Genomic DNA, 13,032 nt, shown 5'->3' on the forward strand with positions numbered 1-13,032 from the left:
CCGTTGGATCTTCTCTACATCTTCTATCAACCCTATCTGGTACGGATCCCACACTGCTGAGCAGTATTCAAGCAGTGGGCGAACAAGTGTACTGTAACCTACTTCCTTTGTTTTCGGATTGCATTTCCTTAGGATTCTTCCAATGAATCGCAGTCTGGCATCTGCTTTACCGACGATCAACTTTATATGATCATTCCATTTTAAATCACTCCTAATGCGTACTCCCAGATAATTTATGGAATTAACTGCTTCCAGTTGCTGACCTGCTATATTGTAGCTAAATGATAAAGGATCCTTCTTTCTATGTATTCGCAGCACATTACACTTGTTGCCTACATTGAGATTCAGTTGCCATTCCCTGCACCATGCGTCAATTCCATGCAGATCCTCCTGCATTTCAGTACAATTTTCCATTGTTACAACCTCTCGATATACCACAGAATCATCCGCAAAATGCCTCAGTGAACATCCGGTGTCATCCACAAGGTCATTTATGTATATTGTGAATAGCAACGGTCCTACGACACTCGCCTGCGGCACACCTGAAATCACTCTTACTTCGGAAGACTTCTCTCCATTGGGAATGTCCTTCTCAGCGGTTGTCAGTTTTCGTGACCGGTGCCGCTACGTCTCAATCAAGGCGCTCCTCAATTGGCCTTAGAGGGACCACTTGCCCACAGCGTTCGTCAGCCCGGAAGGTGACCCATCCAAGGCTGGCCAAGTCCGACAGTGCCTAACTTCCGTGATCTCGGCGGGAGCCCGTGTTACCACTGCGTCAAGGCAGTTGGCCGTTTTGTAGTACAAAACGTTTATTTTTGTCAACCGCCATGTGCAGCTTTTATATTATGACTTTTTTTAAAATTTTATTCTCGTGTGGTTGAAGAGCGATAGATTGTATCCTCTGACAGCTCACCGCCTGCCCATATGGGGCGGAGAGGGCGGGGAGATGAAATAACAGCTACAGAAACAGTCTATACACTCACTTCGACATGTAAAAGGCATCGACACACCACTAGAGGTTTTGTTCTGCCTTATAGTCATTAGATCACCTGTGACAAGAAATATTACTTTCACCGTACTATTCTCTGTGGTATGAGGTTCTTCCAATTGAAGGTATGCTACAAATTTTGCTATGATATATACTTTAAATAAATGTACCTATAATCGTACCGGTTCTCAGTCATTGGATGAGGACCTTCTCTGTGAGGTAAGAACGAAGCCAACAACAGAAATAAAGTAAGTACCTAATAAATCAGCAGCTCTAATGAGCTAGCTTCACATATAATTATATATATATATATATATATATATATATATATATAATTATGAAATATTTTTATTAAGTAATTTCTGTAAAATCGTTTGAGAAAGTCTGCGAGCGCTTCGTTTCTGTCAGATATATATACACTCCTGGAAATGGAAAAAGGAACACATTGACACCGGTGTGTCAGACCCACCATACTTGCTCCGGACACTGCGAGAGGGCTGTACAAGCAATGATCACACGCACGGCACAGCGGACACACCAGGAACCGCGGTGTTGGCCGTCGAATGGCGCTAGCTGCGCAGCATTTCTGCACCGCCGCCGTCAGTGTCAGCCAGTTTGCCGTGGCATACGGAGCTCCATCGCAGTCTTTAACACTGGTAGCATGCCGCGACAGCGTGGACGTGAACCGTATGTGCAGTTGACGGACTTTGAGCGAGGGCGTATAGTGGGCATGCGGGAGGCCGGGTGGACGTACCGCCGAATTGCTCAACACGTGGGGCGTGAGGTCTCCACAGTACATCGATGTCGTCGCCAGTGGTCGGCGGAAGGTGCACGTGCCCGTCGACCTGGGACCGGACCGCAGCGACGGACGGATGCACGCCAAGACCGTAGGATCCTACGCAGTGCCGTAGGGGACCGCACCGCCACTTCCCAGCAAATTAGGGACACTGTTGCTCCTGGGGTATCGGCGAGGACCATTCGCAACCGTCTCCATGAAGCTGGGCTACGGTCCCGCACGCCGTTAGGCCGTCTTCCGCTCACGCCCCAACATCGTGCAGCCCGCCTCCAGTGGTGTCGCGACAGGCGTGAATGGAGGGACGAATGGAGACGTGTCGTCTTCAGCGATGAGAGTCGCTTCTGCCTTGGTGCCAATGATGGTCGTATGCGTGTTTGGCGCCGTGCAGGTGACCGCCACAATCAGGACTGCATACGACCGAGGCACACAGGGCCAACACCCGGCATCATGGTGTGGGGAGCGATCTCCTACACTGGCCATACACCACTGGTGATCGTCGAGGGGACACTGAATAGTGCACGGTACATCCAAACCGTCATCGAACCCATCGTTCTATCATTCCTAGACCGGCAAGGGAACTTGCTGTTCCAACAGGACAATGCACGTCCGCATGTATCGCGTGCCACCCAACGTGCTCTAGAAGGAGTAAGTCAACTACCCTGGCCAGCAAGATCTCCGGATCTGTCCCCCATTGAGCATGTTTGGGACTGGATGAAGCGTCGTCTCACGCGGTCTGCACGTCCAGCACGAACGCTGGTCCAACTGAGGCGCCAGGTGGAAATGGCATGGCAAGCCGTTCCACAGGACTACATCCAGCATCTCTACGATCGTCTCCATGGGAGAATAGCAGCCTGCATTGCTGCGAAAGGTGGATATACACTGTACTAGTGCCGACATTGTGCATGCTCTGTTGCCTGTGTCTGTGTGCCTGTGGTTCTGTCAGTGTGATCATGTGATGTATCTGACCCCAGGAATGTGTCAATAAAGTTTCCCCTTCCTGTGACAATGAATTCACGGTGTTCTTATTTCAATTTCCAGGAGCGTATAATACCGACATCTAACGTTTTTAAAATAAATGAGCTTGTCTTTCTTCATGTTGTTTCTGTGACACTTCTTGCTTTCTGTTTGTATTAGGCTAGGCGCAAATTGAGACGCGTATAGCACGTGAGACGCGACACGGCACTACAGCGTGACGCGCACGTTCCGCACGTGTCGCGCGGGTCGAACGCACATTGAAACGCGCGCGCGTATTTGCACGCGCCGGTTGACGACGCTCTGCCCTGACAGAAACGAAGCGCTCGCAGACTTTCACAAACGATTTTACAGAAACTACTCAATGAAAATATTTCATTTTTACCTTGCTTGTATCGTTATATGTCACCTTAGTGACGAAGTACCAATCGTCTCGCTAAATGGCCATACTTATTGTGGTATACACATTTTAGTAAGAAACTACGCAAAATTCGGAAAGTTTGCAATGAAAAATAGGGGGCGCTATGATTTTGCGTTTGGTGCGTATTACACCGTATGTTGCTGCGTATGAAATTTAGCCAACATGTTGAATTTTTGTTTAGACTGGGAGGAGAGATCTATCTGCCTCCGATCTCGAGAAAATGGACCCTATGTAGCGCGCTCACTTCGGATCTCACGTCCGCGAGAATGAAACACTCGAACATCTCTCATATCCTGAACCGCTCGACACATCGGAACGAAAGTTTGGCGGATGATAGCACACATGGAGGAGAGTATTTTGTCAATTCGTAAACACACGCAACTTCGTAATCTATGGCGATATATCAGTACTTATACTTCCCTTTTTATTGTTTTCACTCAAGTGAAGCAGTGAAACTGGTAAAAAGTGTGAAAATTGAGGTTTCCTCCCCCCATGAACCATCGACCTTGCCGTTGGTGGGGAGGCTTGGGTGCCTCAGCGATACAGATAGCCGTACCGTAGGTGCCACCACAACGGAGGGGTATCTGTTGAGAGGCCAGACAAACGTGTGGTTCCTGAAGAGTGGCAGTAGCTTTTTCAGTCGCTGCAGGGGCAACAGTCTGGATGATTGACTGATCTGGCCTTGTAGCACTAATCAAAACGGTCTTGCTGTGCTGGTACTGCGAACGGCTGAAACCAAGGGGAAACTACAGCCGTAATTTTTCCCGAGGGTATGCAGCTTTACTGTATGATTAAATGATGTTGGCGTCCTCTTGGGTAAAATATTCCAGAGGTAAAATAGTCCCCCATTCGGATCTCCGGGCAGGGACTACTCAAGAGGACGTCGTTATCAAGATAAAGAAAACTGGCGTTCTACGGATCGGAGCGTGGAATGTCAGATCCCTTAATCGGGCAGGTAGGTTAGAAAATTTAAAAAGGGAAATGGATAGGTTGAAGTTAGATATAGTGGGAATTAGTGAAGTTCGGTGGCAGGAGGAACAAGACTTCTGGTCAGGTGACTACAGGGTTATAAACACAAAATCAAATAGGGGTAATGCAGGAGTAGGTTTAATAATGAATAGGAAAATAGGAATGCGGGTAAGATACTACAAACAGCATAGTGAACGCATTATTGTGGCCAAGGTAGACACAAAGCCCATGCCTACTATAGTAGTACAAGGTTATATGCCAACTATCTCTGCAGATAATGAAGAAATAGATGAAATGTAGGATGAGATAAAAGAAATTATTCAGGTAGTGAAGGGAGACGAAAATTTAAAAGTCATGGGTGACTGGAATTCAAGAGTAGGAAAAGGGAGAGAAGGAAACATAGTAGCTGAATATAAATTGAGGGTAAGAAATGAAAGATAAAGCCGTCTGGTAGAATTTTGCACAGAGCATAACTTAATCATTGCAAACACTTGGTTCAAGAATCATAAAGAAGGTTGTACACATGGAAGAATACTGGAAATACTAGAAGGTGTCAGATAGATTATATAATGGTAAGATAATGGGCAGATGTGGACTCTCACCTATTCGTTATGAGCTGTAGATTAAAACTGAAGAAAATGCAAAAAGGTGGAAATTTAAGGAGATGGGATCTGGAAAAACTGATTAAACCACAGGTTGTACAGAGTTTCAGGGAGAGCATAAGGGAACAATTGTCACAAATGGGGGAAATAAATACAGTACAAGAAGAATGGGTAGCTCTGCGGGATGAAGTAGTGAACGCAGCAGAGGATCAAGTAGGTAAAAAGACGAGGGCTAGTAGAAATCCTTGAGTAACAGAAGAAATATTGAATTGATGAAAGGACAAAATATAAAAATGCAGTAAATGAAGCAGGCGAAAAGGAATACAAACGTCTCAAAAATGAGATCGGCAGGAAGTGCAAAATGGCTAAGCAGGGATGGCTAGAGGACAAATGTAAGGATGTAGAGGCTTGTCTCACTAGGGGTAAGATAGATACTGCCTACAGGAAAATTAAAGAGACCTTTGGACATAAGAGAACGACTTGTATGAATATCAAGAGCTCAGATGGAAACCCAGTTCTAAGCAAAGAAGGGAAAGCAGAGAGGTGGAAGGAGTATATAGAGGGTTTATACAAGGGCGATGTACTTGAGGACAATATTATGGAAATGGAAGAGGATGTAGATGAAGATGAAATGGGAGATACGATACTGCGTGAAGAGTTTGACAGAGCACTGAAAGACCTGAATCGAAACAAGGCTCCGGGAGTAGACAACATTCCATTAGAACTACTGACGGCTTTGGGAGAGCCAGTCCTGACAATACTCTACCATCTGGTGAGCAAGATGTGTTAGATAGGCGAAATACCCTCAGACTTCAAGAAGAATATAATAATTCCAATCCCAAAGAAAGCAGGTGTTGACAGATGTGAAAATTACCGAACTATCTGTTTAATAAGTCATGGTTGCAAAATACTAACGCGTATTCCTTAGAGACGAATTGAAAAGCTGGTAGAAGTCAACCTCGGGGAAGATCAGTTTGGATTCCGTAGAAATGTTGGAACACTTGAGGCAATACTGACCTTACGACTTTTCTTAGAAGAAAGATTAAGGAAACGCAAACCTACGTTTCTAGCATTTGTAGAGTTAGAGAAAGCTTTTGACAATGTTGACTGGAATACTCTCTTTCAAATTCTAAAGGTGGCAGAGGTAAAATACAGGGTGCGAAAGGCTATTTACAATTTGTACAGAAACCAGATGGCAGTTATAAGAGTCGAGGGGCACGAAAGGGAAGCATGGGTTGGGAAGAGATTGAGGCAGCGTTGTAGCCTATCCCCGATGTTATTCAATCTGTATATTGAGGAAGCAGTAAAGGAAACAAAAAAAAAAAAAAAATCGGAGTAGGTATTAAAATCCATGGAGAAGAAAAAAACTTTGAGTTCGCCGATAACATTGAATTTCTGTCAGAGACAGCAAAGGACTTGGAAGAGCAGTTGAACGGAATGGACAGTGTCTTGAAAGGAGGATATAAGATGAACATCAACAAAAGCAAAACGAGGATAATGGAATGTAGTCGAATTAAGTCGGGTGATGCTGAGGGAATTAGATTAGGAAATGAGACACTTAAAGTAGTAAAGGAGTTTTGCTATTTGGGGAGCAAAATAACTGATGATGGTCGAAGTAGAGAGGATATAAAATGTAGACTGGCAATGGGAAGGAAAGCGTTTCTGAAGAAGAGAAATTTGTTAACATCGAGTATAGATTTAAGTGTCAGGAAGTCGTTTCTGAAAGTATTTGTATGGAGTGTAGCCATGTATGGAAGTGAAACATGGACGATAAATAGTTTAGACAAGAAGAGAATAGAAGCTTTCGAAATGTGGTGCTTCAGACGAATGCTGAAGATTAGATGGGTAGATCACATAACTAATGAGGAGGTATTGAATAAGATTGGGGAGAAGAGAAGTTTGTGGCACAACTTGACTAGCAGAAGGGATCGGTTGGTAGGAGATGTTCTGAGACATCAAGGGATCACAAATTTAGCATTGGAGGGTAACGTGGAGGGTAAAGTAGCGGGAGACCAAGAGATGAACACACTAACCAGATTCAGAAGGATGTAGGTTGTAGTAAGTACTGGGAGATAAAGAAGCTTGCACAGGATAGAGTAGCATGGAGAGCTGCATCAAACCAGTCTCAGGACTGAAGACCACACCAACAACAACAGCAGTCCAGTGACTGTAATTTTTGAAGAGTTATCGAAGCTTTAGAAACAAGAGTTTCCTGCTATGGAAATAAACATGAAATTTCTTCTGTTATGCTACCGCAAACCGACACTATGAGGTTTCCGTAAGCTATTGAGCTCTGTGATTGCCAATTACTTGTTGGATGAGGCATTCTGTTTCAGAATCCTGTCGTAATAGCACCATTAGATGGGTTTGTGCAAATTACACTGTGTTTTGACAAAGGAAGTACAATTAAACCTGTCAACAAGAGAAATGTGGCCGTTACTCATAAATGGTGATGCTTCTTCGAATCAGAAATGGTTAACAACTCACACAAAAATAAATTGCCAATTATGTCGGAACTTTGGTTGAATCCCCATAACCCATCGTATTTTTAGCAGTGAGCGACTGGAATGGAAAGTTACCGGAGGATTTTATTCCTTCTCTTGATCTGGGCAGTATAAAAATAATGACGAGCGTTCCTTCAGGCGGAATGACAGGCACATGCCGGATGCTGGTTACTGACCTAAGGCTTGCCAAACTGACACTGTGTGATCGCGAATAAAATTAATGTTATTGAGAAAAATAAACAATATATCTGTCGCACAACACAATGGTTTGTGTGTTGTCAGTAGCGGAGGATAATGCGCGCGACAAGAATGCCGAAGTCATGTCATGAAAGTAGATCTGCTTTTCTCAGCAGTACATTTCAACAAATTAAATGCATCTAATCACCACATTCTTTTAGGATATTCCTACTTTTGTAATAATACCGACCATTTACTTATTTGTGTAGAGTGGTGTATAATTATTTTATTAATGCTGATAATGTGCATGCAACAACTGAAATGCTTTTTCTCATCATGGCGAGCGAATGAAAACATTGTTATTTGTAACTGGTTTTCGAGTGTTTCTAGCTTACAGTGGAAATGTGATGTCCACACGTACATAGTATAATACCTCTTATTACATCCATATCCAAGTAACGGTAGTGCAAGTTATGTACTTCACATCTTGGACGCTTTTTACCAGAAGCACAAAGGGGACATATCTGTTGAAATTATACCCTTTGCAACAGATCGTAGAGATACGTCAGCATAACAGGCAGCAAGTAGATAACTTTGTTTTACGTTCCTGCCTTGCTTCTACATCACGTGATTTTTTAAAATATTCCTTACTTCCTTATTCACTACCCTCACGATGAATCGTCTGTGCCTTGTTACGATCTGAAAAAGTTATGGAGGCAGAAGATATAATACCAGTGGCTAATGGCTCACCAGTTACTTAACTGTGCATTGTTCTTGACAAAAGAAGAAACAAAAAAAAAAGGAACTGTACAGAAATTTGTAGCTCAAAATTGTTATGTACTAACTAAAATAGATGGAGCGCTTAAACGGCGAAGAAAGGAACACTACTCAGTGATGATAAAATTCAAGATACCATGAGGCTGTGTTTTTCGGAGGCAATACTTCCAATGCCCATATGCGCCATGCCGAAGTGAGCAGTGAGCATATGGCAGGACTGTCTTCCCGCTCCCCGCCTCACCCCTCCCGCAACGCTCGCGAGAAACTGTGCCGCAACCACAACGCCACGCGACCCGGCGGAGGCGCGTGTCGCGTCCCAGTCGCGTCGCGTCCCAATTTGCGCGGTCCCATCTGAACCAGTGAAATTAGAAAAACGCGCGCTGCCCTGCGCCGCGCCACGCGCTCTATACGCGTATCAGTTTGCACCTATATGATAGGCACTTTCCGTGTCACTTAATAATCTTACACTGGTTGACTCGATTTTCCAAAGCACGAATAATATTGTTGAATCTTACTATTTTCGATTCGAAAATGATGTGTATGGAGGGTTTTGACGTTTGTGGCTCTGATATATACTGCTTAAATTCCGTGCCAAACAGTAAGGTCATCGGTCCCATCAGATTAGGGAAGGATGGGGAAAGAAGTCGGCCGTGCCATTTCAAAGGAACCATCCAAGCATTTGCCTGAAGCGATTTAGGGAAATCACGGAAAACCTAAATCAGGACGGCCAGACGCGAGTATGAGCCGTAGTCCTCCCGAATCCGAGTCCAGTGTGCTAACCACTGCGCCACCTCGTTCGGTACTTGTTATTTCTCCTGGACAGCCATCTAAACCGTTCATTAAGGTATCAACGTCCATTGATGATACGTCAGGAAGGTAACAAGTTGCATATCCAGGTATCTGTCAGCTTTTGGAGTTTACTTCTTCCGCCGGTCTCGATAGGACGGGTAGGATGCGTGCATGCTGCGTGCAGACGCGGGAGCTACCTGGCCGCAGCTCGCGAACAGCTGAATGTGGTCTTGACTACGCGTCACCCGCCTTCACACTGCTGCCCGAGGGCGTAGCGGAGGCGGAAAAAATGGCTCTGAGCACTGTGGGACTGAACATCTATGGTCATCAGTCCCCTAGAACTTAGAACTACTTAAACCTAACTAACCTAAGGACAGCACACAACACCCAGTCATCACGAGGCAGAGAAAATCCCTGACCCCGCCGGGAATCGAACCCGGGAACCCGGGCGCGGGAAGCGAGAACGCTACCGCACGACCACGAGATGCGGAGGCGGTAAACATGGCGCGTCCCGCAGTGGCCAAATCCCAAAAATCTGGCCGAAAGTCGAAAAATGAAATTCCGCTAGTTTCTAGTCGTGGCTTACGTTGGGTAAGCATTCGAAGGTAGAAATCCGGTCGCCAGAGCCCCGTAGCCTCTCTACAGCTGCTACTGTAGGACAGCTGAAAGGAAACCCTTCAGCAAGCTAGACGCGGCACGCAGTGAGCAAATATTTCAACGCTACATTCAATAGGACGCCAAATCTCTAAAAATCAACCGGTTTCAGTTCTTAAGGATGGAATCAACACCCGCGAGTGAGTACAAAATCAATGTCTAACATAAAATTAAAAATAGTAGTCCATGCGATAACAATAAATGGGTCATTTATGCGTAAATGAACGGGAATTGCAAGGGAAAATTTTAAACGAGAAGAGAGAAAATTTATAAGTTCTACCGAGTTCAGCGATCTGACCGATCGCACGTTGTAGATGTAGCTATTATTGAGCGAAAAAAGTTAAAACTTACTGCATCTACCTGCAACTGTGTCATTGGTACGAGTTCTTGCAACGTAAAACATAGTTTGCTGAATTTCGTACATCAATGAAGCGGAATGTTGCTCTTTTTCTTGACTTTATCTGCGGTGTTCATTGTATTTCGAGTTCTATGGTACGTAATTCACTTTTATGAATATACTCTCCTCCTTTTCAGAAATGAATAGGTTAAATATGGAATTATCCACCTATATGGATATTATAATTTCCAATTTCAGAATCTGTCGCTGATAATATTGAAAGGTCATTTCATTGACAAAGTGACTGAAGTGTATGCGGTGATCGAAAATTTCATGTCTGCGAAATTGCAAACTCCCCTTCGCTCTTTCAGTAAATGTAAAACCCGTCCTCCGCAAGTTGTTCCATGACTTGCATAAGGAGTGGCAGCAAGTATCGAGAAATGAAGGCAAATTCTGCAGAAATATTCTGAATGGTTGAGCGTGTTTGTTTCTTTCGAAGAAACTAGACAACCTTCGAATAATACCATAAGATGGGTCAGCCTTCTTCAGAATTTTCAGCGTCAAGAAACAGTGCGGGAGAACTAACGTGTGCCACTCAAATGAACATGCGATCATTTGGGAAATGAGATGCTGCAAAAACTGTCCGTGATGTGGGGTTGGGGAGCCCATCTAAGGCCAAGAAGTATGAGTCCAAAGATACGATTCGAGTAACGACTTTATCTGCTGATGCTGCTCTGTCGCTCATAGTAGAACTAAACTCATCGAAATAGCAATATCAGGGGCTTCGTAACAGAAGCAAAGAGAACAGCTGTGATTTATTTTCGCCGTATACATTGCCATATCAAGCTAAATGCTATCCGCCTAAGCCAGATATTTCTGTTACTGAATGTAGTGCTGAGGTAAAATTGCAGGTTTTGCTGAATCCACAACAGATAGGATATTATTAACACAAATGGATAGTATCAAAAGTTTGTCTGCTGAAAATGTTCGCAACTTGTATTTAATTTGTAAGTGGGGCTGCGATCGCATTTCTGGCCAAAGTACGTACAAAGAAAAGTTCACCAATGATGATGGAAGTAAATCAGATGCTAACATATTTTTTAATCTCAATCGTTCCAAGGAAGAAGCGCAAGGATAGTTGTAATGAGAAATCCAAGGGTGTCATCTCGTTTTTGCAGACCAATTAGAATCCAGTTTTTTCACGAGAGTCCTGAAGCTACTCATGAGCAAATGGAATACAATGAAGAAAAAAATCTTGTCTCTTTCGAAAAGATAGAAATGAAAAAGAATTAAGAGTTTCTTTCCGACCTGTCTCACCATGATAGACGGTAAAGTTTATAATGATATCACGCATAAAATGTCTACTCAACGATGCTATTTATGCAATGGAAGTTCAAAAGAATTTAACAGTATCGATGCAATTTTAGAAAAGAAAGATCATCTACGGTTCGTATTGTCGACTTTGCATGTGTAGATAAGGTTTTTCGAATGCTGTTTGCGTGTAGTATATGAGCCTGGAATTAAAAACTGGCAGGCGCGTAGTGATAAACAAAAGGAACAAGTAACGATCCGAAAAACCAATATACAGATGGGTTTCCGTATCGAATTAGATCTGTTAGTCGATCGACCAAAGCCTGGTTTCGCTAGTTCGAATGATGGGAATACCGCTCGAAGATTTTTCGAAAACTCAAGCATTTCTGCTGTTATAACAGACATAGATGAGGACTTGATTAAGCGTTTCCATGTGATACTGCAAACAATCTCGAGTGGCCATGAAATCGATTTCATAAAATTTCAATATTATGCCTTACACACAGCTCGCTACTATATCCATGGTTCTTCATGCCACCAGCGGTACATAAGGTATTGATTAATAACGCAGAAGTGATAAACTCATCTGTTTTGCCGATAGGGCAGATGTCTGAAGACGCCAAAGACTCTACTAATAAATCCATAAAAAAAGTTTCGTGAAGATTTTGCAAGAAAGTTTTCTCGAGCCAAAACAATGGAAAGCATTTTTTGCGCTTATTATTACTATGTGATCCATTTATTTCACGTTCGTTCGAATTGCCCCGAAAAAACTCGAAGTCGTTGCTCTCAGAAGCAGTTTCATTGTTAGTTGCGCCACGTATATCAGTAAGTACAGTAAGCTCCAGCGATTTAAAAGTTGAATCAACTCACTGTGAATCAATTTATTCTTCGGATGACGATCTATCTACTTTGAATCAACAGACTGCATGTTTTATTGTATTATACAACGTATGGATATATTTTGTATTTTCTCTAGAAAAGTGATTAATGTTAAATCCGAAATTTTGTTTTTATTTCAAATTTTGACTTCGGATTCATAATCAGCGACCCGAAAAACCTCCGAGTGCTGACTTTGAGCCAAATTTAAAACGTTTTCGACTTTTGGCCAGGTTTGTGGGATTTGGTCCCAGTGTGCGTCGTACTGGAAACTAGAGATGGGTCGTTCGCGAACTAACGGGTCTAAAAGAACAGCTTATCCTGATGAACGGAACGAGCGATGAACGAATTCTAAGGAACGGTCTTTCATAGTTCTCTTCGGTCGCGGCTTTCTACTTAGTTTCCGGGAACGGGAAACGGCGGTCTCGTTCCCGCAACGGCACGTCGGCCGGTCTCGTTCCAGCCTCGGTCCCGTTCGCATTTGTTTCGGTCTAGCTCGGCCGAACTCGTCCTTCTTCGCGTGACCACTCGTGGCAGTTCCACTGCCGACTGCTCATAGTTAGTTCAGTATAGAGTTGTTCGTTTCGTTCGCTGTGCACACCAATTCTATATCTGTTTCATACCTTTTTTTAACTCTGAACTTCTGTTTCTTTTCGTATTCTATTTAGCGTCCATGAGCGGTATTTAAAATGTATCTTATAATTACGTAAATTACATAAAATTACGTGGTATGTAATACATACATCTTTTCAGGTAACAAAACGGCATATCATCTTACTTCCCTATTTCGATCACCAGAATAAATACTTGTAAAAAGGCAAGATTTGTTTTATTACACATGCAAAGGAAGCCGGCACGG

Source organism: Schistocerca piceifrons, chromosome 7 (assembly GCF_021461385.2).
Source record: "Schistocerca piceifrons isolate TAMUIC-IGC-003096 chromosome 7, iqSchPice1.1, whole genome shotgun sequence".
Classification (NCBI taxonomy): Eukaryota; Metazoa; Arthropoda; class Insecta; order Orthoptera; family Acrididae; genus Schistocerca; species Schistocerca piceifrons.